The following is a 26,060-nucleotide window of genomic DNA, read 5'->3' on the forward strand; positions in this document are numbered from 1 at the left end:
AAGTTAGTGAGAATTGACCTCTTTATGGTTTCATTGTTATCCATCTGCAGCCTGATATGTTTCTCTATTTACTTAGAGATTTTGTATTGTTCATTGACATTTTATAATTTTCTGTTTAAAACTCTTTCACAATTTTTGTTAGACTTGTGCCAAGGTGCTTTATGGTTTTTTGAACGTAATTAAAACATTTCTGATGGATGTTGTTGGTGTTTAAGAATGTCACTGATTTTATAAATGATTTTTTTTTGGGGGTAGGGGCATTCATGGTCCTGCAATGTGAATGATTCTTGATTGATGAAGTAGCTCACATGTAAGCTTATTTTTGATGTGGGAGCCTGAAGTCAGGTGGCTTTTCTAATACAGCACAAAATAAGTTAACCTGAATTGGAAATGCCACAATTCATTTTAATTTTAAAGTTATATAAAATGCTCTTTGAGGTAAAGGAGGCGATGACTTTTAGTTATTTAATGCATTCGTGTATTCATTCCACAAATGTTTGGGTGCCTAGTGCATGCGCCACTGAGTTTTTTGGGTGAACAGAGCAGATGTTTTTTTCTGCTGTCATGGAATGTGAGGGGAGGAGAGAGACATCGCAGAAATCAACGTAGACAAATGTATGTTTATGAATTGTGATAAATGCTGTGTGAGAAATAACAGGGGGCTGTGAGAATAAGAAGCTAGAGAGGGGGGAACTTAGATTGGGGGTATGGGTCTGAGGAAATGGACATTCCCATGGAAACCTGCGGATGGCATTAGAGGACGAGAAAGATGGAAGAGCCTTCTAAACAGTGAGAAATGTGTTCTGAAACTCTGAGGTAATATTCTTTTTACTGGTAGATTGATTAATGGAAGTTTTGGTAATCAGTGATCTAAAACAAGTTTTTATTACTTCTTAGCAAATCATTATAATAATGGTATTTAATTGTGTTTTAATTGTCAAGTATTGAGACAGACATACTTATTTTTAGTCAGTATGTCCACTTAACACCAGAGTGAAGCTTCCTGAGTTGAGAGGGAGGCATGCCTCGGTGCTGTGGCGTGAATGGAGCCATCCAACCCTTTTGAGCACTGCCACTGCCATTTCTACTGAGAATCGGCATCTGCTGGGCATTTTAGCGTCTGTTCAGTAGTTTCCTCTTGGGCTGTGCCCAAATGGACTGGGTCCTTGCCCCAAGGTGAAGGAGAAGACCTCTGTCCTTTCTGGGAGGGGGCTTGAGGGGGCCACCTACAGATCAGGGAGAGTGCTCACCCTTTCTCTGACCCTTCCCCAACGCTTCCCAAACACACAGGGCTCAGGTGTGACAATGGGGTGGGGAGGGAGATGGGTTGCGGGGAGGATGGGCTGGGTCTAGCCTGAGTTCCACACACTCCATTCCACCCCAGTCACTGCTCTTTTCTGGCTTTGCACTGGATTTGCTCTTACATTGAGATGAGTCCTCCCCTCCCTGAGAGGCAGTGCGTTGCGGTAGTTGTGGGCGCTGCAGGGTGTGCTGGTTTTCATACTCGACCCTTCTGCTTAGTTGCTCTGTGTAGCTTTATCTGTCAGTCTGTCTATGCTTTGGTTTTTTCTTCAGCAAAATGCAAGTACTAACAGCCTTCTTTGGGTTGTTGTGAGGGTTAAATGAGTCAGCACATACATAATAATCCTTAGAATAATGCGGACACACAGCAGGCACTCAGGGTAACTACTGGTTGTTACTACTCAGTCTTTTCTGAAAATGGACTACTGGAGCCCCCTCTTCTCCCCCCATCAGGTTCTGAAATCTATTTAAATCCAAGCAGGGCATATAATTTGTCATTTGCTGCAGGACTCTAGATACTCCTTTGAAAAAATATATAGGAAGAAAAATGGCCAAGAAATGAATTAAAATGTCAGCAGTGATGAGTTAAGGTGGTGGATTGGGGTCACTTCTACTTCTTATTTCCTCAATTCCTACAATTTGGTTATGTTACTTTTATACTGCTAATATAATAAAATCATATGAAAAAAGAAAGATCAGGCTGACAGTTGCGCAAGTGGTTCCCTAGGGTAGGGCAGAAGGCGGGTGGAAGGTCTGGGTCTGCCTCTTGTACTCACACATTAAGAACATCTCCATTTATGCTTTTAATTGCAGAAGTGTAAACGGATTTAAAAGTGTTCTCAGCAGAAGCATTCTAAAAGCCCTGAAATGAGAACGTTATTCCTTCAGAAACCTTTTTCTTGAAATGTTTATTTTCCCCTTTTGGTTTCTTCTTGAGTCCCCTCCCTGGCCTCTCCTCATCTGTACCCTACTCTTTTATTCTCCTGTTACATGCTCTCCCCTTGAAAATTCACTCCTTTCAATTCCCCATCTTTCTACTTTACTTATGCAGAAATGATGCTCACATTTCTTCAGTTCATAGATTTGAGTAAATTTTATTTCATAGTTGTATTGTAAAAATAGATAAATGTAACTTTTCACCCTCAAAAATCTAAACTAAGTTGCATTTTATTTATTCACACCTAGAATTTATTTATTTACTCGCCTACTTATCTCCTTACTTATGAACTCTGAGTGTCTGTGGTCTCCTAAAGTCTCGAGGAATCCTACAAGATTGGGAGGCTGAAAGGAAGTGAGGATTGAGGGAATGCTGAAGTTAAATTTTTTCCCTTTCTCTATTTTATTTAGGGTTATCTGTGTGGCTACCACTTTGGAATAAGTCAACATTTTAAAAATTTTCCAAGCTGAAAGAACAGATTCTGGAAAATTACCCACGTAGATTTTTACAGGGAATATCATGCCAAGTCTGACAAATTTCCTCAAAAGCTGATGGTTTTAATTACTTTTATGAAAAGCTCAGTGAGAGCTCCTCTTATTGTATAATTGTGAGTGGAAAATGTGCTTTCCTGCAAAGTTTGTTTTATCTAAAATAATTTTATTCTTAAGCAGTGACATCCTATATCACAAAATAAGTCTGGCCCAGATTTCAAAGAAGGCATATGCATTACGATACTATTACCTGGCATTAGTGGAAGCACTGTTTACCTGAGAAATATGGCTAATTTCAATGAGATTGCTCCTGGGATGTAAATCTAGTTGAGAGACCCTATTCCACAGTTTATGATGTTCTTTATCTCTGACTATAAATACCTAATTTGAATGTCACATAAATATTTATGATTGTTCTTTCTTTGCCATAAGGAGGTTTTAGATTTAAATCTGGGTTTATGCAATGGGTTTAATCTTAAGATTTAGTATTTGCTTTTCCAAAAGATTTATCATAGGACTTCTTTACATTAGTAAAAATATATACTGCTTCTTAGTAGGACAGCAGCTGTGGAAAGGCTACTGCATGTTCATTTCATAAACACCAAAAGCATGGAGAAGATGAATAGTAAACCATGGTGTTCTAGTTTGCTGGCTATCAGAATGTAATATACCAGAAACGGAATGGCTTTTAAAAAGGGGAATTTAATCAGTTGCTAGTTTACAGTTCTAAGGCTGAGAAAATGTCCCAATTACAACAAGTCTATAGAAATGTCCAATCAAAGGCATCCAACCAGGGAAAGATACCTTGGTTCAAGAAGGCCAGTGAAGTTCAGGGCTTCTCTCTCAAGTGGGAAGGCACATGGCGAACACAGTCAGGGCTTCTCTCTCAGCTGGAAGGACACATGGCGAACATGGCGTCATCTGCTAGCTTTCTCTCCTGGCTTCCAGTTTCATGAAGCTCCCTGGGAGGCGTTTTCCTTCTTCATCTCCAATGGTCGCTGGCTCGTCGCTATCTGCTCCTCATGACTCTATCATTCTTCTCTGCTCTCTCTGAGTCTCTCTCATTCTCCAGAATGTTGCCTCTTTTATGGGACTCCAGAAACTAATCAAGACCCACCCAAATGGGTGGAGACACGCCTCTACCTAATCCAGTTTAACAGCACTCTTGATTAAATCACACCTGCAGGGGGGTGATCTAATTATAGTTTCAAATATACAATGCTGAATAGGGATTAGAAGAAACGGCTGCCTTTACAAAATGCGATTAGGATTAATACATGGCTTTTCTAGGGGACATACATCATTTCAAACCAGCACACATGGGTTTAGCTGAGGCTTGCCAAAGGTAGAGCATGAATACTGAAGAAATAATGGTAAACCTGTTAGCCTAGCTTTAATACTTGGCATTTGTTGCCAGTTAAAGAAAAGGAGGTATAAGTAAAATATTAAAGGAAATTTGTACCATTTTATATCCTTAGAGGTGAACTGTTTTTTCTATAGGGACTCTAGGATGGAATATTTGATGGCTGTTCTATTCTTTGGATGGAGAAAATGCCCTCCTACTTTACCTGGCAGAGAAGTTGTCAGACATTTGATATATAGTCAACTTCACCCTCTCTGTGATTTAGCTTCTAGCTTTACAGTTGCTCTCTTGGCAGCAGCTTGTGCATGGTGATCTTTTCTTACTAGAACAGTTAATAACCATGGCAGATGTTGGGGGCCCAGTTCTGCAGTTGTGCAGCTGCTTATATATGTCTAGCTGGATTTCTTGAAAGAATTAATCAATTTTAAGATCTCATGCTGAAGGCTACAAGTATAATAGGATTAGAGGGAAACTTCATTTTGTGGGAGTTCGTATTGGATATTGCAACAGATGTAGCAGGGAGATGGTAAGGCAGCTGCAGGGAACAGGAATTCAATGGTAAATTTCCCATTTATCCTGAAACCAAGCAATTCAAAGTCCACGATTACTAGCACTCTCTATTGTACTAAAGAGCTGTCTTAAAAACATCACAGAGAGCTTGGAAAAGTGAAGCTTTAAAAAAATGCTCATGAGCCTACTACCCTAAAGTATCAGTTATAGTCATTTTTTTGACTTGTATGTTTTTAATATGATTGTGATGTTTTAAATATGATTGTAATCAGAATATCTTTATTTACTATATTGCTGCATAGTTTTTGTAAAAAGTGTTTTGTAAAAACTACAACTAATTTTACAGTTGTAGATGATTTCCATTGAGTACTAAATTTTCTGAAACATCCCTTTACCATAGGGCATTTGGGCAGCTTCTGCTCTTTCTGTTGTTGTAAATAACATAGATGAACACTTTGTACTCTTTGCCCATCCATACAGCTTTTTCCATATTTGGAGGATTTCCTGACAACACACATTGAAAATGAGGTTATGGTCCAAGGCTGTGAATGCTTTATACCACTGTTCCATCTGTGGGGTGCATATGGTGGTTGGGTCAGAGTGGAGAGGGAAAGTCTGGAATGACTCCCAAGTTTCTGGCTTGTGTGATGGAGAGAATGATGGTGCTGAGGACACAGAGAGGGAGCAAGTTTGGGGCTGAGGGTGACGTGTTCAGTTTGTGGGTATCCAGGCAGAGAGTAAGGTTCAGCAGAGAGCTGAAGTGAAGGGCCCATTGAGACCCCTGGGGGGACTGTTGGCATGGAGAGGGCACTTGAAGCCGTGGATGTTGTTAAGATCTTTAGAGGGTGGAATGAAAAGAGAGGAACGAGCAGTATTTAACTCTGAAGCGCACTATTTTGTGACCTCACAGTAGTAGAGGAAAAAGAAGCCACCAAGGAGAAGAAGTACAGTGGCTCAAGGGTTGTGGGGGACTAGGTGGAAACAGTTGCATGGAAGCTGCTGTAGGAGTTCCGAGGAGGAAGAAGTGCACTGGGAACAGGTAACTTTTTTTTTTTTTTGGCTTTTAACATTGGGGATTTATTAGCTTACAAGTTACAATTCTAAGGTGAGGATCACGTTCAATTTAAGGCATCAACAGGAGGATACCTTCTCTGAAGAAGGCTGCTGGCATCCGGGACACCTCTGTCACATGGGAAGACACATGGCCGGCATCTGCTGGTCCTTCTCTCCTGGGTTTCATTGCTTCCAGCTTCTGGCTTCAGCGGCTGCCTCGGTGGGTCCTCTCTTTGCTCCTCTGGGGCTTTTCTCTCTAAGCTTTCTTGGCATTTTCTGTCCATTGTCCTCTCCAGTATAAGGATTAAGACCCACCTTGAATAGGGTAGGTCACATCTCAAATTGAAATACCTAAGCAAAAAGTACCACCCACAAAATGTCTGCACACACAGGGACGGGTTAAAAGAACATGGTATTCTCTGGGGTATATAACAGCTTCAAACCACCACAAGCCTCAACTGTCCTAGACTGTACAGAAAATCAATTAAACACATACCTGCTTCTCCCTTCAGACAACAGAGTTCCTTGGGTATTATTGTTGTTATCATTTTTAACTTTTTTATTGTATAGCATAACATTATATACAAAGCAAAGAACTGAAAAAGCAGATTTTCAAAGGACTCTTCAACAAGTAGTTACAGGACAGATCCCAGGGCTTGTCATGGGCTACCATACAATCCTCTCAGATTTTTTTACTTCTAGCTGCTCCAGAATATAGGAGGCTAGAAGGCGTAAATATTTTTTTTTATCATCACAATTGAGTTTTCCCTTCTTTTTTGTGTGAAAAATACATATATACAAAAAAAGTAATGAATTTCAAAGTACAGCACCACAATTAGTTGTAGAACATATTTCATAGTTTGACATGGGTTACAATTCCACAATTTTAGTTTTTTACTTCTAGCTGCTCTAAGATACTGGAGAATAAAAGAGATATCAATTTAATGATTCAGCATTCATATTCATTTGGCAAATCCTATCTTCACTGTATAACTCCACAGTGAAGATCCATCACCTTTGATCTTTCCATCCTTCTCTTTAGGGGTATTTGGCTATGACCATTCTAAATTTTTCGTATTGGAAGAGTCTGTCACTAATATGAGATAGGGAGATGGAACTATCTGATGTTCTGGAGAGGCTGGATGCTCTGGGTTTCAAGACTTCTCTGGACAAGGGACCCATCAGAGGGTTGTAGGTTTTGTCAGTTTCTGGAAAGTTACTCTAGTGCATGGACCCCTTGTGGAATCTTATAGATTGCCCTACGTATTCTTTAGGATTGGCTGGAATGGTCCTGGTTGGGGTTTGACAGGTTATGATAGGTAGCAAGGTCTAACTGCAGCTTGCATAAGAACAACCTCCAGCATAGCCTCTCAACTCTATTTGAACTCTCTCTACCACTGATACTTTATTAGTTACACTTCTTTTCCCCCTTTTGGTCTGGATGGAATTGTTGATCCCATGGTGTCAGGGCCAGATTCATCTCTGGGAGTCATCTCCCATGTCGCCAGGGAGGCTTTCACTTCTGTATGTCGTGTCCCACAGAGTGGGGGGCACAGATGCCATTTTATTTGAGGCTGTTTCAGTGGCCTGTGCCAAGCTGAGTAAGAGTGGCAGCACCCAAAGGTGGGCCAGAAACTTTAGCTATGGAGGAAGGACAGAGGTGGGCAGTCACTAGAAGGGGTTATAGGATGGATTCTAAGCCCAGCGGCCCTCTCCTCTCCCTCCTTCTCTGTGCTGCCCCCTCTTCCACCCTGTTGACCATCTGCTCCTCTTCTCACACTCTCATTTCTTGGCTTCAGTGACCCAAGCCCTTTTGGTCTCACTCTCCATCGTCACCTGTACCTCATTTCCTTCTCCTGGTCCCTTAAGAATCCAAGTTCTGCAAGGTCTGGACCTTGCCTTTTCTTTCCTTGGAATCAAGTTCATCTTCATGTCTTCAGTCATGTTCATGCTTTCAACTCTTCATCCAAAACTCAGTCTCCTGTGGCAGAGTATTTGCTCTCCAAGGCATAAAATTTGGGTCAGATGAACTCTGTAGTAAATTCTGTTGAATGATAAGACTAAACCATTTCATAATCTTGTCCTCGCGATTGCTCTTATTGTGACCATCAGCTTACAGTTTAAAAAAATCCAACATAGTGGGAACATTGGTTCAGGACATAGTACAGTAAGAGTTAATATTTGAGTTCCCATCATTTTGAGCAAATTAATGCTCTTTGAAGTTTGAGTTGGATTCATTTCGTTTTAAGAGTATACCTTGGTTAAAATAAGACTGAGTGGATGGTTATCCCAGTAGAGCTGGGGAAGAAATTGTTTTGGTGAGCATTTTAGTTTGAAAAAGCTGCTGGAATGCAATATACCAGAAACAGAATGGCTTTTAAAAAGAGGAATTTATTAAGTTGCAAGTTTGCAGTTCTAAGGCCATGAAAATATTCAAACTAAGGCATCCAGGGAAAGATATCTTGATTCAAGAAAGGCCATTGGGTCCAGAAAACCTCTGACAGCTGGAAGGGCACATGGTGAAGTCTGCTAGCTTTCTTTTCTCATTCATAAGGCTTCTCCAGGGGTGTTTTCCTTCTTTGTCTCCAAAAGTCTCTGGCTGTGTGGGTTCTCATGGTTCTCAGGCTTCTTCCAAGATGGTTCCCTCTTAAAGGCTCCAGTGAGCAACCCCACCTTGAATGGGTGGAGGCACATCTCCATGGAAACCATATAATCAAAGATTACCACCCACTGTTGGATGGGGCAACATCTCCATGGAAACCAGAAAGATCCCACTCAGCAATATTGAATGAGGATTAAAGAGCTTGGCTTTTCTTGGGTACAGGACAGATCCAAACTGGCACAGTGAGCATACTGTCTTTTTCCCCAGATGTGTTTTCTTTTTTTCTTTTTTGTAATTCATGCCATGTAAAAGTAAAGTTTATCCTAGCTGATGCAGAGCAGGGAGACTTTGGTGTTGGTGAATGGGTCAGAGTTGACACGTGAGTATATGATAAGTATTTAAACTATGGTTGTTTTGGAGGTTCTGATATGTATGTGTTTGCATAGTATTTTTCTCAATAGCCTGTTAAAATATATCATTTCTACATAAAAATCGTATTTTTTCATGAAGAGGCTGAATATCAGATTTCTAAAAGTGCATAATAAATTATGAATAGACTTACTATTTGGTTACCTAGAATAGAAGCACCCAGATTTTGTTGTGCAATCTTTGTCCTTCTAAAGAGTGTGAAGTTCCCTTTGAGGAGAAAATTTATCTCTGTTGATCATTTTAAAGAAGCATGAGATTTTAACGTGTGCAACATAAATTGAGTTATTAATAGTAACTCAGGTGTTTATTTTTACTATCTTTAAGAGTCAGGTATGGAATGACATATGCCTTTGTTTTCTTGGCTCTATGTTTGTGGGTTTGGAGTGTTATTTTTGTGCTCTTTTAAAATGACTTAAGCAATTCTGACTATACATTTGGGATGGAATAAATATGGTAGTTGGATATAGTTTTGAAAAAACAACCAGATTTTTAACCTGATAATGATAGTATTCTTCATTATTGTAATTGTATAGTCTCAAACTAAAGACAGTAGTACATTACTGACCTCCAGAACTGATGGATTAGTTGGTGCCTCTCTTTTCCTCTGTAATATATCAGCTGATTCCCATAACACACTACATGTGCAAGACCAGAGGGTTGGCTACTTGTAATGTGCTCTGAAGCTTCTGTTGCCACCAGTTGAGATGCATGCTCATCCAGATGCATTCGTGTTTATCCCCAAACCTGTTTATGCCAGCTGTGCTTATTATTATAGTTTAATATTCTGATTTTAAACGTGTGCAAAAAGAATGGTTGTTTCTATGAAAATTAATCTGAATGCTTTGGAAAACACCTCAGACAGTGAGTTTCTAAAATGATTGCAATCGATTTAGGAGGGGCTGAGATAACTGTAAAGTATTTGGAGGATCGTACAATTCTAAACACATTGATACGGTCAGTATTCAGGATAGGGAGGTTAAACTGCGAACATGTGAAACCTGAGAATCTCAGTGGCCTGAAGCAATAACTGGTCCATTTTCAATCCCTCTGAGTCCATCGAGGCCCAGGAGGGGGTTCTGTGCTAGTGCTCCTCCAGGACCTGGTCGATGGAGCCAGCACCCTCTGGAGCATTGCCCATTGCTGCTGCAGAGGGAGAGGCTGCACTGGGAAGCACACACGGCCATACTTGCATTTAAGCCAGGAGAATTACAGTCCTCCTGCAGAGAGGAGGGGTCCTGAGTAGCTGTGAAGAGTTACACAGCCTGCCACACATTGCTTCCCAGGAGTCCTTACAGCCTCACCACTCTTTAAGGAAATTGGTCCTGGAAGATGGTTTATAAAAGAAAGATCCCTTGGGTGTCCCAGTCAGTGGACGTACGCTGAAAGAACGACCTCAACAGTATAGCGTAAGTTTGGAAAATAAATGTATGTGTATAGGGCTTAATTTAAAATAACATGCTTCAATATGTGTCCCCTTTTCACTCTTCCAGCTCTGACTTTGTTTTTGAACCAACCAGTCAATCTCCATGCGCTTGGTTAAGGGGGACTTTACTTTAGTCTTTGGCTCTCCTGTCTCTCTTGCACCCTCCCTCAAATTAGTCCCCCCATCCCCTTTTGTAATAGATTCATCTGCAATTTCTCTTACAGGTCTCCTCTTGTCTCATTTCCCTTTGTACCACCCTAATTCTTATCCCTGAACTACTAATTCTGTTCCCCATGTGGTTTCCCTGCCCGTGCTTCTGGCTTGTGTAGTGCCTCTGTGCAAGCAGGAAGAGGCTCCCCCACAGGAGCTTGACTTGATTTAGCCCGTTCCCGGCCACCTTTTATACAGGGCATAGCAGTCCTGCCTCCTGCTGCTGGTCATTCTCCCGATGAATTAAGGCTATCCCTTGATTAAACCTCCTTTATAACTTGTGTAGTCTCTGTACCTGCTGAGAACTTTTTTGGTGGCTCCCCATTATCTATATACAGTGCCTGTCTCAGTTTTATTTTCCATCAGACTGTCACCAATGATTATTGGACATACTTGTTGCCCTCTTGCTGTACTGACATCAGTAGCGTCTGCAGCATCGGCCTATGAGATACGAGGCTGTGTCACGCTTCCCCTCCTCTCTCCCCACGTACCCCTAACCGCGCTTCCGGCTGTAAGCCCTTAGCTCTAATGCCCAGTCTAGCCCCGCTTACCTTTCACCCCAGCCTCACTGCCCACCCGGACCCTGAATGAACGACAGCTATCTTCTGCCTCGCCCCTGCCTTCAGAACATGCTTGCTTTGTACTTCTTACTTCGAGTCCTCTTTCCCGCGGACCCACTGCCCGCTCGTCCTGCAAGGTCAACTTTCTCCTCTTCCGCAGCTGTTCTGAGGTCCTCCTATGCCATAAAACTGGCTCTACCGCTAGACCTAAGTTTTTTTTCTTTATATGCCTCTTTTTGAGGAGAATCATCTGCCCTGTGTGAGCTCCTGTGTTATTAGTTATATTACTCTAAAGTACTCTCTTTCCCAAAGCAGACCTAAATGTCTTAGAGGCAGTAGATGTGTCTCTCATTCTTCTCCTTCGCCCAGTGCCTTGAGAATCCCGGGCATGCTCATCAGGGCCGTGGGGAGACCCACCTGGTTAATCATTTAACACGGCTCTGGTTAGAAGTTGAGACCGCTTCCTCCTCCCCACAGGACACTGACCCATTTTTCCCCTCTTATCTGTGCAAAATATTTGTTGTACTTAGTGTGTTCTCCCTGTCACAATGAATGTTTGTCTCTCCCTTTCATATGAATTGAATGCTAAAGTGCCAGTTAAATCAGTGGAAAAAACAATGGAGGACAAGAGTCGGTAAGCAGTTTTAATTTCTAGACTAGAGGGACTTTATGATGTCGTTTAAAAATAACTCATTTTTAGTATTTATCTAATCTATATCTATCCTCTAGAGGCTTGTTTTAAGGATAGAATTATACATTTCTTTATGTGTTTATGCTTGTAGCTTGATTATTAATTTTTTGAAAATCCTTGTTTGACAGATTATGGAGGGAAATGAACTTTTCTTAATCTGGTTTATGGGATGTAGTTCACGAGTGAATATTTTATTTCTTATGGAGACTTACCTTGGGGAAACTTATTGCATGGCTCTATACCACATCAAGCTGATCAACTTGAAAAACTGATTTTTGTCTAAGCTTTAAAGTTAAGTGTGTGGGACGTATGGTCAAGGGAAAGAAAAGTACATGCATGTGAGGAGGCATTTGTGTATTTATTTCTGAGTGTAAATATATGAAATAACTGCTGAATCCTACAGAACTTTTGGAAATTAGCACAATTATTAAAATTTAAGTCAAAACTTTTTAGTAAACATTTCAATTTGTGACTTAAAATATCTTTTACTTGTGGTATGTTTTGTAGATTGATTTTGTTATGTAGTGTATGTCTTTTAGTTCTTCATGAATACTTTAAGAATATATTAAAAGATGTATAGCAACGTAGTGCATTTGATTTTGAATTTATTAATGCTTTCAACATTAGAAACCCTAGAAACATTTGATCCAGAAAATACTTCCAAATAGTAACATGATTGTCGAATTTTAATCAACTTAGGTGAACTAACCCACTGCTGTTACGCTATTTTCTCTAAAAATTCTTTTTAAATGACAAAATAATTTTGCCTTCTTAATTTACATTATCAGTATCTGTTTTGGAATATCTTAGCTATTTTTGTTTGATCAGGTCTCAACTAGTAAGCATTCATGAAACCCTACTGTAAATGTATAAACATCTCTCCCTTTGTTTACATAGTTTATTGGACTTTATTTTAGTGGGTAATTGCTTGAGGAAGCTTCTGAATTTTTATTATTCTAAAAGGTTTTTTCTTAACCACTAGCCTTAAGGCATTCCTGAAGATACATTGTTGATTAATGCATGCTTTTCCTTTCCTTTCCTTTATAGGGCTCATGCCTGTAATCCTTAGACTCCGTTTTGTTTTCATAAGGAGATGAATTTATTAGGCCAGCCAGTGCCAATCAGCAGCTAACTGTGCAGTTGTAAACATGCAGAGACGACGTATATACCTGCCTTGGCACCTTTCTCATGACTTTCCTGTTAGTTCTCTGCTTGCTTCTGTGCTATATATGGTTAGACCCTTAATTCTTTTGATAGTGGGATCGGAATAAAGACTGCTGCTTTTCCTCTACCTCTGAGTCAGCGTCACTGAGAAAGATTCTCGTGGACTGGCATTCACTGGCTTTTTGGATTTTAGCATTCTTTCTAATCAGACCCCAGCTACATGCTCACGAAATAACTCAGTCTTTCCTGAGTTGAGCCTTTTTTGTTGAGCCAACAATAATGGAAGCTGGGTAGGATCCTGGGAGATGAGATATTTGATAGCTTTGTGAGGAAACTGAGGTTCACAGCTAGCAGTGTGACCAGGGACTCACTAGGAGCTAGCAGTGAAGCTAGGTCTGCATCTTTGATCTTCTGTGTTTTCTTTTTTAACCATCATGCTAGTCATTTTAATCTGTCAGATTTTGTTGGAGAATTGCAAGTGCTGATGCTTTCCTGAGGCATAATTTCCTTTCTTACCCCAAGAAAAAAGAAGAGTGCACCAAACTGAGTATATTTCCTTCCAGTGTCACTGAAAAGAACTTATCAGGTACTTTGGTTGTGGTGTGTCCTGGGCTATTTTCTATGCCTGTGTTCAGCCAGTTGTCTTGAAGAACTGATCTGGAGTGGCCCCCAAACTGACAGGTGCAGGAAGCCCTATGTGAGTGCTCCTACGTGCAAATGACTGCACTTTTCATTTTAATGAGGAAGTATCTTGAATGATTAGATGATCTCATCAAGTATAAAGAGAACAGAAAGAATGAGCCTCCAAGCGGCGTGTAAGCAGGAGGAGGTTGGTAGGGAGCACGAGGACTTCAGCAAGGAAGATGTTAGAACGTGGGGTGAGGTTGGGACCACGTGATGAACAAGCCGATTCATTTGCTGGGGTGATCACTTGGAGTCTGTGCACGGGCCATGAAGAAATCCAAGCTGTCAGGTGTGCCAGTTATGTTTGAGCAGTTTTACACTCACCTTGGGGTTCTGAGGGCTTAGGTTTGCCAATTTAAACACCTTCTACTTCTTGGAATTTTTTTAAATCCGTCTCGGGGGAACAAGTTGAGAAATCTATGGGTTATAATTAGCACGTCCCACGTGCAACTGAGTTTGTGTTTCTAGATATAACGGTGCTTTATAATTTTTGGCTACCTTGGCCTGCAGGAACTCGTCGCCCTTTTCAGACATGAGCTCATTAGTTCCCATTAGCGTCCAGTGCCAGTGTGTAGCCTGATCACAGTTTCCTGCCTAAAGCCAGGGAGCTTGCTGCCCATTTGCGGACCCTTTTGGGTTGAGGCAAATGAAGGGGTGCATGGGCAGGGTGGAGTGAGGGGCAGGGGGTATTTTGAGCTGGCCTTGCGGGGAGGAGGGTGGCATTTCTCTGAAGTCATCCTGATCCTGCCCTTTGGTGGTTGTTCCTGCCATGACTTCTCAGAGCTTCCTTGGGGAAATGACCGTGAGGAAAGTGATGTTGTGTTGCCTGCTCAGGGTATATTGAACCTCATGGCAGGTCTGTTGCGAATGAGGCAACTCTCTGGGCTATTTACTTAGGCACACCTGAAAGAAGGCAGGACAGAAGGGTATATGCGCTCTTCCTGATCAGAAGCAGAAATGGGGATTGGAGAGGGAGGGAACTAATGTGTAAGGAGATATGCCTAAGCCTTTGGTGTCTTGGCTGTCTCATGTAGTCTGCATGATAATCTTATGGAATGGATATTGTCATCCATATTTCAGATCAAAAATTTGAATTTCAGACATAAACTGCTTTGGATTTGAACCTGGGAGTGTGATGACAGAGCCTGTGCTGTACCATATTGGGGTGGAGCAAAGGGGAATTCTCAGTTGTGGTAAATGACTGCTGTAAAATTTTGTAGAGAGTTACTTTTTCCTAATGTAGAAGTCAGGCTTTTCTTTGAAGAAAAAAAAAATGGGGGTGTGATAGAAAGACTGCTTGTCAGTGCTGTTAGGCATTAGATTAAAGTGTTTGGGAGTATAATAACTATGAAAGACCACTCTCAGACCTGTCAGGAAAGCCTCATCCTGGCCTGGCTGTTTTGGGTAAAACACTTAATGTGGGTCCATTTCTTCTGTTAAAAGTAGGTTTTGCCTGGGATTCTAAAGTCTGTCTCCTTTGCTCTTTAATTATAAAGAAAGGCACCTACATGTGTTGCTAATACACCAGAAGAGAGAGTTCCCAAAACTCCCATGTTATTATAACAGCCACTGTTATTTTTAACTGAAAAATCCTTCTAATTAGTCTAGCTAATATAATACGTACATGAATCAGACTTTCTACAATTAGAAAAACTTTTTTTTCCCTGTCACTTAGAAATTGTAAAGTTCTAGATATTTTTCAGATCTGTAATAACTGCCCGATGCCAGGGAGTAAGGGTGGCTTAATTACTTGGTTGATAAGGCCAGCCTTTCCATACCCAGACAGAAACAAACTTTGATGTTGATACTTGGTGTTTCCTGGCCCATCTATTGCCCACTCAGAGATACCCTCTGGGGTATTAACTCTTAGATAACCAGAATGTTGAATTTATTGCCCCTTTCATTCATGGAGCTTTTTACTGTTGGAGTCAGGCTTTTGGTATATGCGTATATGTTCCTGTTTCCAAGGGCTGCTTAGGCAAATACCATGTGGTGGCTTAAAGAAGGGTAACTTACTAGCTCATGGTTTTGAAGCTAGGAAAAAGTCCGGATTAAAGCATCATGAAGGTGATGCTTTCTTCCTTAAAACTGGCATTCTGGGGCTGGCTGCCAGTGATTCTTGGTACTTGGCTTCTCTGTCACATGGCAGTACACATGGTGACCTCTCCTGTCCTGTTCTTTCCTTTCTGTTCCTGGTTCTGTTGACCTTCAGGTTTTGCTTCTGTTGGCTTTTACCCTCTGTCTGAATTTCATTCTCCTTATAAATATCTCCAGTGATAGGATTAAGAGTAATCCTGACGGAGGTGGGCCACACCTCAACTGAAGTAACCTCATTAAAAAGGTCCTACTTACGGGGTGCAAAGGTAGTTTAGTGGTAGAATGTTCATCTTCCATGTGGGAGACCTGGGTTTGATATCTGGACCATGCAGCCCCTAACCCCCCCATCCCTCCAAAAAAAGGTCATATTTACAATGGGTTCACACCCACAGGGATGGATTAACTGTACCAACATGTTTTTCTAAGGTGCATATAACTCCAAACCACCGCAATCTGCTTGTTTTCCCTCCCTGTTCATATCTGTTTGATTTTCTCATTGCCCGTCCTTTGTGTTATCCAGAGTTTGAACACAGACAGAACATATACTATATGGAAATAGCACAGTAGTTGTCCCTCTTTCCTCCCTAATAAGATTTCATTTTAACAAAAATCCTCTACTAGCAATCCATTAAATGTTCTTAGCAGAAAGCTTTGAATGGGAAAAATCCTCAATATGTGGTAGCTTTAACAGTGGGATAAAGTAGTGGAAAATCAGATAACTGTACTTTGTGAAGCAAATGGCATGATTAGACAGAGCTAGAAATTTCTCTAAGGAAGGGTGCTGATAGGAATGAAAATCAGCATTACCTCGGAGCCTTTTCATAAATGAATTTTCCACTTTCTCTTATGCTCTGGGGAACTTGTAAAGCTCCCCGCTGGTCCTGTGTGGCTTGCCAGCCCTACCTCCCTTGAGAACATGCTGCTTGAGTAAATTGTCTTCAAGCATCCAGTTTTCATTTCACTTATGCTTTAGATTGGTAAAAACTGGAGAGACCCTGAGAATATGTCCTATCTTTTGGCTTCTAGCTTGAATTGCTACATGAAGATGCTCTTGGAGTATCTGAGGTCCCTGATTATCATTTGCCAGTTTGTGACCTGGCTCAGAAGAGTAGAGATGATGGAAACAATCCTGGAAGGAAAAATGGGCTGTAACTCTCTAATGGGCATTCCTTCATTTGCTCTTCCAACCGCAGTCTTGTGTGCTACCCATTGCCAGGCGGTGGAACCTTTGCACATTGATAATTCAAACCTGCCTTATCCAGGGCAGGGGTAGACCAGCAAACTAACAATTGCAACAGAAGTATGCTGGCTTTCTCAGAGCACCACTGCCTATGATAATGGTTACTCTCAATGGGTTATGTCATGGGGGATTTATTTAAGACAAAAAGTTCAGCTGAACCTCTTGAAGGCCTAGAACTGGAACCACTCTTGGGATCTAAGGCAGCATTTCTCTCTGCCCCCTGTGGTCTGTTATCTCTGCTTCTCTCTTCTAGGCAGGCTTCTTCTGCAGGAGCACCCACAAACTCTCCCGAATGATATCCCCATTCCCTAGATCTTTTTGGACTTCCTGTTTAATGCTTACAGCCATCTGACTCTAGTCACTGTGTCCTGATTCCAGATCCTTGGAAGCTGGCATTGTTGGGGTTGCTGGACACCCGTGGCCCAGTTAGCTATGGCCTGATTGAAGGTGTTGTTACGTGATGGGGAAATTGGTGGCCATAATGGCCCATCCCAGTGGTTAAGATCGGCTCTCACAGAGCAGTGTTAGGTTCTCCGAAGAAATCAGAGGGTCTAGGATGTCTTCTGAGGCCTTTGGTACGATTAGAAGCAGCCAGGGCAGAGGAGGCAGATGAGGAGGCCATGCATGGAAAGATGGAGCCTGGCATCTGTGTTGTGTGAGGTTTGTCTGAGGGTGCTGCAAGCTTCCCCCAGGAGAGTGAGATTGAGAAGGAAGTCAAGTCAGGTGCCAGAGTCTTGTGTTTTCTGCTTTAGGAATTTGAATATTGGCCTAAAGGCACTGGAGGGTTATTGAAGGATTTGAAGTAGGATGTAATCTGATCAGATTGTGATTTCCATTTTTTTTAGAAGGGCAAATTGGGAATACAGTGGTGCCTGGTTGGAGGAAGCAGAGGGAGGGTTTGGTAGGAGCTGAAGTGGCTGGACAAGGCAGAGACCACTTAGAAGGCTTAGAAGCTGAGAAATGATGAAGGCTCAAGCGGGGCGGTCATTGAGTGGCTAAGGGGATATTATGAGCTAGGTTGGGTGTGGGGGGAGAAAGGAAGCGGAAGGGAGAAGTCAAACTGGGTCAGGAGTTTTGTGTGTGTGTGTGTGTGTGTGTGCGTGTGGGATTTTTTGGTTATTATTTTGGAGTGAGATGGTAGAAGATAGAGATTTCAGCATGTTAGACAGACCCAAGTGAAGAATTGTCAAGGGCAAGCTGTCAGTAATAAGGATTGCTAATTTAGGAGTAGGGGAAGGTACGAATAAAGGGGCAGATGACTATTCAATTTGGCTGAATTTAAAAATGGTGAAGGTATTACTGGTGTAGCCCCATGAGTGTACAGCTATATGCTGCTGATCTATGTCACATTCCTGCCATGAGATAGAAATTTATCAAAATTTATGGTCAGAACTCATGGCCATTGCATTGGTTATAAAAATAAGATTTCAGAAGGTTTCTGATGCATTCGAAAGGATTTAAACCAAAGGATGAGGGCATGGAAATTGAATTTACATTGTGTTTTTTTTCCTCATCTGCATTTTCTTTTTTTCCCTATGATGAATGCGTATCATTTTTAATAATTAAAATTGTCATTTGAAATTTCCAGAGTAACCTGTTTTCTTTGTCTCTACTGTCCTACTGGACGTGAGCTTCTGGGAGAGTGGGGGAGAGGGGGGGAGGCACTGTGATTGTTCCTGTGCGTCCTTAGCATTTAACACAGTGCCAGGAACAAAACGCAACAGGACTCGGTACTGTAAGTGGTGGTTGAACTGAATTGCATGGAAATATAATCCAAGCCCTTTCAGTAAATTGAGATTTGGTACTGTTTTAAAAGATCTCCAAGGAAGGAAATTCCCATTTTTCTCAGACATTTAGCTCATTATGTTAAGTTCTGAGCCACATTCTATGGACTAGGCCATTCTCTGACTTTGGCTCTGCCATCAGGATTTGCTGAAACTTATTTTATTTGTGAAATCTTGCCACATTGGCCCCATTTTCTTACTTAAATGTGTTTCTCATGTTATTCATAAAAGTATTAGTGATCTCATTGCGAGCCAAGTGCTTTAAGTCTGTTTTCTGTCCTTTGTTTCTAATCCTGTGTTTTTAGAGGAATGGATCAAAGTGGCTTGAGGCTGCGGTCATTATTTTGCCTTCTGGTCTGCTGTAATGGGATCTACTGATGGCAGCTGTGAGAATGTATATTGTTGTAGGAATTACTTGTCAGTCGTAAATTTACATACTTGTTTTCCCTTGGTATTTCACTGAAAGCCTACCATGTGCAAGAGGTAGCTTGCTATGTTTTGGGGGAAATAAAGCTGAATAAGGTGTGTATAACTCTTGACACCAGAAAGCCGATTCTCTAGGGAAAACGCTACCATGCATACATGCCCACTTTACAAGGAGGTTAATGAGTGCAGTGGAGTCAGATAAAGAACAGTTGCTTTGCCTCTGTTGTGTATATTGTTGCTGGCATTATAATAGATGTGTTTTAAAATGTCCCCATTTGTGATTACCAAGGCAGTAGATAACTGCTTTCATTCTGTTTTCTTGTACGGGGCTCCCCACCCTTTGCTTTGAAAGTCCCTTCAAGTTAAAAGTTGAATGATTTAATATTAATTCTTGTTAATCATTGCAAACCTCAGCTCTGATTTGTGACTGTTATTTCAAATCCTGCAGTAAAACAGTTTCCATATAAGAGACACAGCTGTTCTCATCTTTGGTACCGTGAAAACTTTGGATTCAATAAGGAGGGGCCCCAGATTTACTACAGCTTATGGTGCATCCTTTTCTAGTTAATATTAGTTTAGAATAGTTTTGTAATGTTGCTGTTTTGATTTTAAACAGTGGAATAACCGTACATGTCACATGTGTATCTGTTTGATCTAGGTTTTTCTCTAAGTGGCGGTGGGGGTGGGGGTGGAGGGTAGTTGATGACTTGGGAGATGCTGGTCTTGGTATATCCCCTTAGCACCGATGTTGTAACTTGGTAAATGGTTAGTAATTGAAGATTGGTGATTCAGGTAGACACTGGTTATATTTAAATGTTAGATTACAGATGACCGTTTTAATATGCTGTAGGATGTTTATGCTTCTTTTGGATTTTGAAGACTTTCTGAAATGGTACTTTCAACTTTTTTTTTTTTTTAATTTTTTAGTGTGTGTGCTGCCAAAGCGAGTGCTACTTTCAGCATTTTAAATGATATCTTAACACTTCAGACGATGCCAGTAAATGAATTTGTGTATGCTGAAATAGAGAGTCATTTTGGAGGGTTTTTTTTGAAATGAGAGTAGGGGGGAAATGATTGCAGTCATATATATTATTTTTCTTGGGTGGTCAAACACCTGGAAAGAGCTGGGGCAGCCCTGGAGTTCCTGGCACTAGTTTCTGGGCTAGTAACTCAGCTAAATCCCTTCCAGGCTCCTTTGTGATTCCTTCAACAAACAGCTCCCTTATCCTCTCTGGGCTCTTGTGATTGTATTTTTTAGATGGCGTTCCTTCATCAGATTGGGGAGAAAAGGTTAAGTTTTACATAAGAATAAAGGTCTATCAGTGGTAGACTGCTTACTCTAAGTTGGGCACTGCACTCAGTGTTCATGCCTGTTAGGGATCTTGGTTGCTGGCAACAAAGGATGGATTCAGAGACTCACAGAATTGTAGAGAGATTGGAAGACAAGGAACGGTGCAGGCTTGGAAGATAGGCAGGAACCAAGGAAAGGCTGGAGGGCTGGGCAGCAGGACCCAGAGCAGATAGCAGAAGCCATGCTGCAGAAACTGTCGGTCTTCAGGCTGCTGCTGCTGAGTGATGAGTATAACCTCCAGTTATCACCATCTGTTTCATCATCACCCAAGACTCAAAGTCCCAGGAGTATCTAGCTGCTTATAAGTCTTGTTCCTACCTCTTGCTTGTCCTGGGGTGGAGGGAAGAAGATCTCTTCTTTGCATTTGCTACTGGCTTCCCTCTGGGCGTTGCCTCTCGCATGATTATTGGCAATTGAGACTCTCTAAAAAGGATTGTAGTAACTAACAAAGTTGTATACTGGATGGTGTCTTCCCTCATAAAAATAGATGTCTATTATGGCTCTCCCTTTTGACTGCCCAACATTCACGTATACCCTTCCTACCATGCTCTTATTTAGGAAAAGAAAATGCCTCTACCGAACATAATGCAGTTATCCCCTCTGTGACTGAAAACACTGTCACCGTCTCCTTGGAATTTCTGTTCTCTGAGATGATCTGTTTGTCTTCCAGGACCACATTTGAGATAAGCATTGGGAAAGGTGCCTTTATTGGGGCTGCAGTGCTTTAGTAGTTCTTTTTTCTCTTGTGAGTTGGAAGATCTTGGGATTGCCTTAAGGATCAAGCAGTCACAAACCACTGTTAGCCAAACTTCTTTGGCAGTATAGCTCCTGGAAAAAAATGTAGTTGACTTTTAAGGCTTATTTACTTCCATAGACTAGTAACCAAAACCAGAGATACTGCTGAGTCCCAAGGTTTTGGACCTAGAATTTGCCAGAGAATTTGTCTCCTGAAAACTGGATCTGGCCTTGGTGCTCTGCAGAATGACGGCCTTAGCTCTTGGTTTAGTAGAATCCCCCTGGGGGCAGTAAGAAGCCTAAGAAGCAATGGAGTGGGGTGGTACCTCCCATTCAAAAGTGCCACCTCTTCATGGAGGGAGTGTGTATCTCTTTTCTCAGGCCAGTGACACAGAACTGAAGGTGCACAGGACAGGTCACATCTCTCCTATGGCTTTCACCCCTGTACCTCTCTGCCAGCACGAACTTTACCAGTCCCAAGCCATTGGTGTCAGTCAATTGGATCATCTCCTCTCTGCCCTTTCAGAGAGGTTTTACAGCAAGATTGTGTTTAAAAAAATTTGCCCAACGCATACTCTGGCACTCTGAATTTCCCTCAAATTCCCTAGTATTGCGGGTAGAAGGTCTGAGTCTCAAGGCCCAGCAGACCATGGTTTAATCAGCCGTTTCAATAGTAAATATCAAAGATGGACGTCTTGCCAGTCCAAGATAGCAAAACCTCACGCCATCCACCTTGTGGTCTTAGCCACTCCATGCTTTCTAGGGTGTGACTTGTAACACTCCATTTCCTGGTAGCAGTTTCTTTCATTAGGTAAGATGTTTTCTGCTGCAAATAATAGGAAATCCAATTCAAAAACTGTCAACAATTGAGAATTAATTTGCTTTTGTGACTGAAAATTTAAGAGATGGGGAGCAGCCTTCAAGTGCAATTGGATCCAAAAGTGAATGATGTCATCAGGACTCCAGCGTGAATTCTCTGTTATTTTCTTGCCCTGCCCTCCTCTGTGTCTTGTCTTTCCCCTCAGATTAGCTCCCCTCATGAAAGCAAGGTTGGCTGCATCAGCTCCAAATAGCATGTCATACCATCCAGAGCTAGAGAGAACCTTTGTTCCAGTAAACCAAGCAAAAGACCTAGGCTGGGTCTTATGCCCAGCACTGAATCAATTATTGTGGCTGGGAGGTAGAAATGTGTTGATTGCCTTAGCCTGGATCCTGTTACACTCCTGGAGCGTGGGATAGAATCAGCTTCCCCATACCCACAGCCATTTCCATGGGGGCTCCTGGGAAGGGTGAGGTGGGTATATATGTGTTAACTAGGAAGGATTCTAGTGATCTATGTACATTCTCTTTCAATTCTCCCAATAATCCCATGTGGATTCTTCTGATGGCTTATGGAAATGTTGAGTTAGCAAATGCTCCTGAAAATTTTTTATGTGGTAAGCATAGCTCCTTCAGAGAAGATACAAATCAATTTCTTTTGGTAGAGGAGATATATCAACTTATTTAATTGAGATGGCAAAGTGTGTCAAACCAAGACTGTGAAGATATGGTGGTCACAATGTGGGAGAACAATCCATTTGTCAGAAGATACGAAATACCCCATGTCATCTTCTAGATGTTCTTGAGAACGAGAGGAGGTGTACAATTTCCTCCCCCAATGTACCTAGATGCTAAAAAAACAGAATACAAAAGAAAAATTGTGCATGAATAACTCAATGAATGTCGTGATCACCTTTTCATTTGGATTGCTTTGTTGTTATATTTTGACTTACAAAAGTTTTCAGTTTTTTTTCCTCACTTTTACCATTTATATTTGTTTTACCCCCACCACCCCACGGAGGCCAGCATTTATCTCCTACCCCTTCAGACTACAAAGTTGGGATAGAAGTGTAAAAATTAGAACCTATACAAACTTACTTTAAACTTAGATTTGAAAAGGTGGTGGTAACAGACTTAATTATAGAGAAGGTTGGCTGCTTAATTAGTGCTACCTACAGCAAAGCCCTGTTGTCTTTCTACAGTGTTTCTATAAATAAACTGTATATACAGGAATCCACTCCAGGGACCGAGAGTTCCCATTCAACCTCTTTGCTTAATTTATATTGCTGTTTGAGGTGGTTACTTTTGAAACCCATCTGAGGTTGACTTCCCCTTAATTCCTAAACCGTCTTCCCTCATCTGCCAAATTATATTTAATGCATCTCAAATAGAGTGCTTTTGGCATTACGCAGAGTCTGAGAACTTGAAATTTGATTTAAATGTTAATTTATTGTGACAAAGGTTGGGCACTCACTTTTCTATTCCCGTGCAACCCTTTCTGTGGACTTTGGCATTGGACCAGATGTATCCAGAGCTGTTGCTGCATCTCCAGAGAATAAGTGCCCACTCCAGCTATTTTGCTCTAAAGCACATCCTGGCCTACTTCAAAATGCTTGAAAACATTCTTAGAGTTGCTGTTGTTAGATTTTAGTGAAATCTGGGCACTCTGATCCAGATATAATTGGTATGAATTTTAAAAATATATATTATCAAAAAAGTTACTGTATTTTCTTCTTTTAGAAATTAAAGGCTTCCTTATTTAGTTGTTTTGTTTATGGGAGGATCTCTCAGTTTCATCTGGGCTTCTTTTTTTGACTCTTCAGAGCATACTTTTTTATTTAAAAATAAAAGGATCAGAAATAAAGAATGTGTTTGTAGATGCATATAAATTACTAGTAATTAATAGCTGAGAATTACTAAATTTTTAGACCTTTGTGGTGGCTTGGAATTGTTATGTACCCCAGAAAAGCGTGTTCTTAAAGTTAATCCATTTCTGGGGGGTGTGAGTCCATTGTAAGAAGGACCTTTTGTTGAGGCCACTTCAGTTAAGATGGGGTCCACCTCAACGAATGGGTCTTAATGCTATTACTGAAGTTCTTATAAGAGAATAACATTAAAAGATAGAGAAAGCAACTAGAAGCTGAAATTAAGGGAACCCAGAAGAGAAGCGAGAGACCAGGAAAGACTGTCATGTATCTTGCCATGTGACAAACTATAGACCAAGTATCACTGGCAGTCAACCCCAGAACGCCAGCTTGATGATGCCTTGATTTGAACATTTTCCCAGCCTCAAAAACCATGCAGAAATAAATTCCTATGGTTTAAGTTGAACCATTTCATGGTGTTTGCCTGAACAGCCTAGGAAACTAAAACATCCTTCCCAGTTGTGATTAAAGCTGCCCAACTAACTGTAGTTTCTCTTGCCTCTAAGAGATATACTATGTTCTAGACTAGAGTAGGAGTGCATTTATTTAAATTGTTAAGACCAAAGCGAGCAGACCAAAGTTTATAAAGATCTATAAGATCCTTAATGCAAAGAATCAAATGTACTTTTTACTTTGTAGTAGGGGTATGAATATACTTAGCTGTATTAGTATACTGAGGTATTATTCAGTGTTAGCATACTGAGATTCTACAAAGCTGACTTCAGTATTGGACACATTTAGAGGGAATGGCCCAGACCAGTATAGTTTTGAAACCTGATCATATTAGGAAAGGTCACACATGTATGCATGTGCACACACATACACACTTTACTCTGTGCATATATTAAATATGTGAACAAAAATTTAGTACTCTTGACAGTGATCTGATTTGGAGCCTTAGGGATTTAACTTTCCACTGCCAGTTGGTTTGTTGGCCGCCATGTACGTTGGCAGCAGGGGTAGAATGCTGCCTTCGTAGTGTGCTTCTTTTTCTACCTGGTAGACTTTCACAATGAACCAAAGGTAAACTTGTACTATTTTTCGTTTATTCGTTTTATGTCAATTTCATTTTGCTCTTATAGTCACATGTCAGTTGGAATAAGAATTAAGAATATAGAGGCCACTCTTTGCAATTATACTCTATCAACAACCTCTGATTAAAAGTGGATTGTGTGAGCTGGGACTCAGCATCAAGGGATTGAGAAAACCTTCTTGACCAAAAAGGGGGACGAGTGAAATGGGACAAAGTGTCAATGGCTGAGAGATTCCAAACAGAGTCGAAAGGTTATCCTGGAGGTTATTCTTACACATTTTATAGATATCACCTTGTTATTCAAGATGTAATGGAGAGGCTGGAGGGAACTGCCTGAAAATGTGGAGCTGTGTCCCAGTAGCCATGTTCCTTGAAGATGATTGTGTAATGATCTAGCTTTCACAATGTGACTGTGTGACTGTGAAAACCTTGTGTCTGATGCTCCTTTTATCTACCTTATCAACAGATGAGTAAAACATATGGTTTAAAAATAAGTAATAGGGGGAACAAATGTTAAAATAAATTTAGTAGATTGAAACACTAGTGATCAATGAAAGGGAGGGGCAAGGGGTATGGTATGTATGAATTTTTTTCTGTTTTTTTATTTCTTTTTCTGAATTCTGATGTAAATGTCTAAGAAATGATCATGATGATGAATATGCAACTATGGGATGATATCGTGAATTATTGATTATATATGTAGAATGGAATGATCATATGTTAAGAATGTTTGAATTTGTTTGTTGTTATATCTTTTTAAAAAATTTAAAAATTAATAAAAAAAGAATTGAAAAAAAAGTGGATTGTGTTCTTTTCTTTATATGTCAGTTTTGAGTGTCTGGGATGAAATTTGCTCCCACAGATGGTATGTTGTAAGCACTGCTTTAGTTCTTTAATACAAAATGTAACAGACTCTTAAGATTGTTAAATTAAGCACGTTTCTGAATCTCTCTGAACTTGAATTTCCTTATCTGAAAATGGGGATCCTGATAGCACCCCCAACCTCATAGTTAATGTGAGTTTTTAATTAGCTAATGCATGCAAAGTTCCTGGTATAGTGCCTGAGATGTGACAAATACTCAGTACATTTTAGCAGCATCATTTGTGTAACATTTCTTGGGAATGCATTCTGAATTTCATCATGGAATTCTGGGGGATGCAGATTCTTGCAGGTTCAAGTCTAGTACTGAGACACACAGACTGGTGGGAGAGGATAGGGTAGACTCTCTTC

General features: G+C 40.9%; 1 protein-coding gene across 7 annotated transcripts in view; it reads left to right on the top strand.

The window, feature by feature from the left end:
• MYO1B (myosin IB) overlaps positions 1-26,060 on the top strand; it is a 204,468-nt gene that overhangs the window by 11,340 nt on the left and 167,068 nt on the right. For 4 of the 7 annotated variants that reach the window (XM_077154499.1, XM_077154504.1, XM_077154503.1 and 1 more), the window contains exon 1: positions 11,391-11,514. The exons of 2 other annotated variants lie outside the window; for them this stretch is intronic. The gene's annotated coding sequence lies outside the window, so the exon portion shown is untranslated. Of the gene's footprint in view, positions 1-11,386; positions 11,515-26,060 lie in introns of those variants that run through there. One more of the 7 variants, XM_077154502.1, reaches the window with a different exon arrangement.

This window comes from Tamandua tetradactyla, chromosome 3 (assembly GCF_023851605.1).
Source record: "Tamandua tetradactyla isolate mTamTet1 chromosome 3, mTamTet1.pri, whole genome shotgun sequence".
Lineage (NCBI taxonomy): Eukaryota > Metazoa > Chordata > Mammalia > Pilosa > Myrmecophagidae > Tamandua > Tamandua tetradactyla.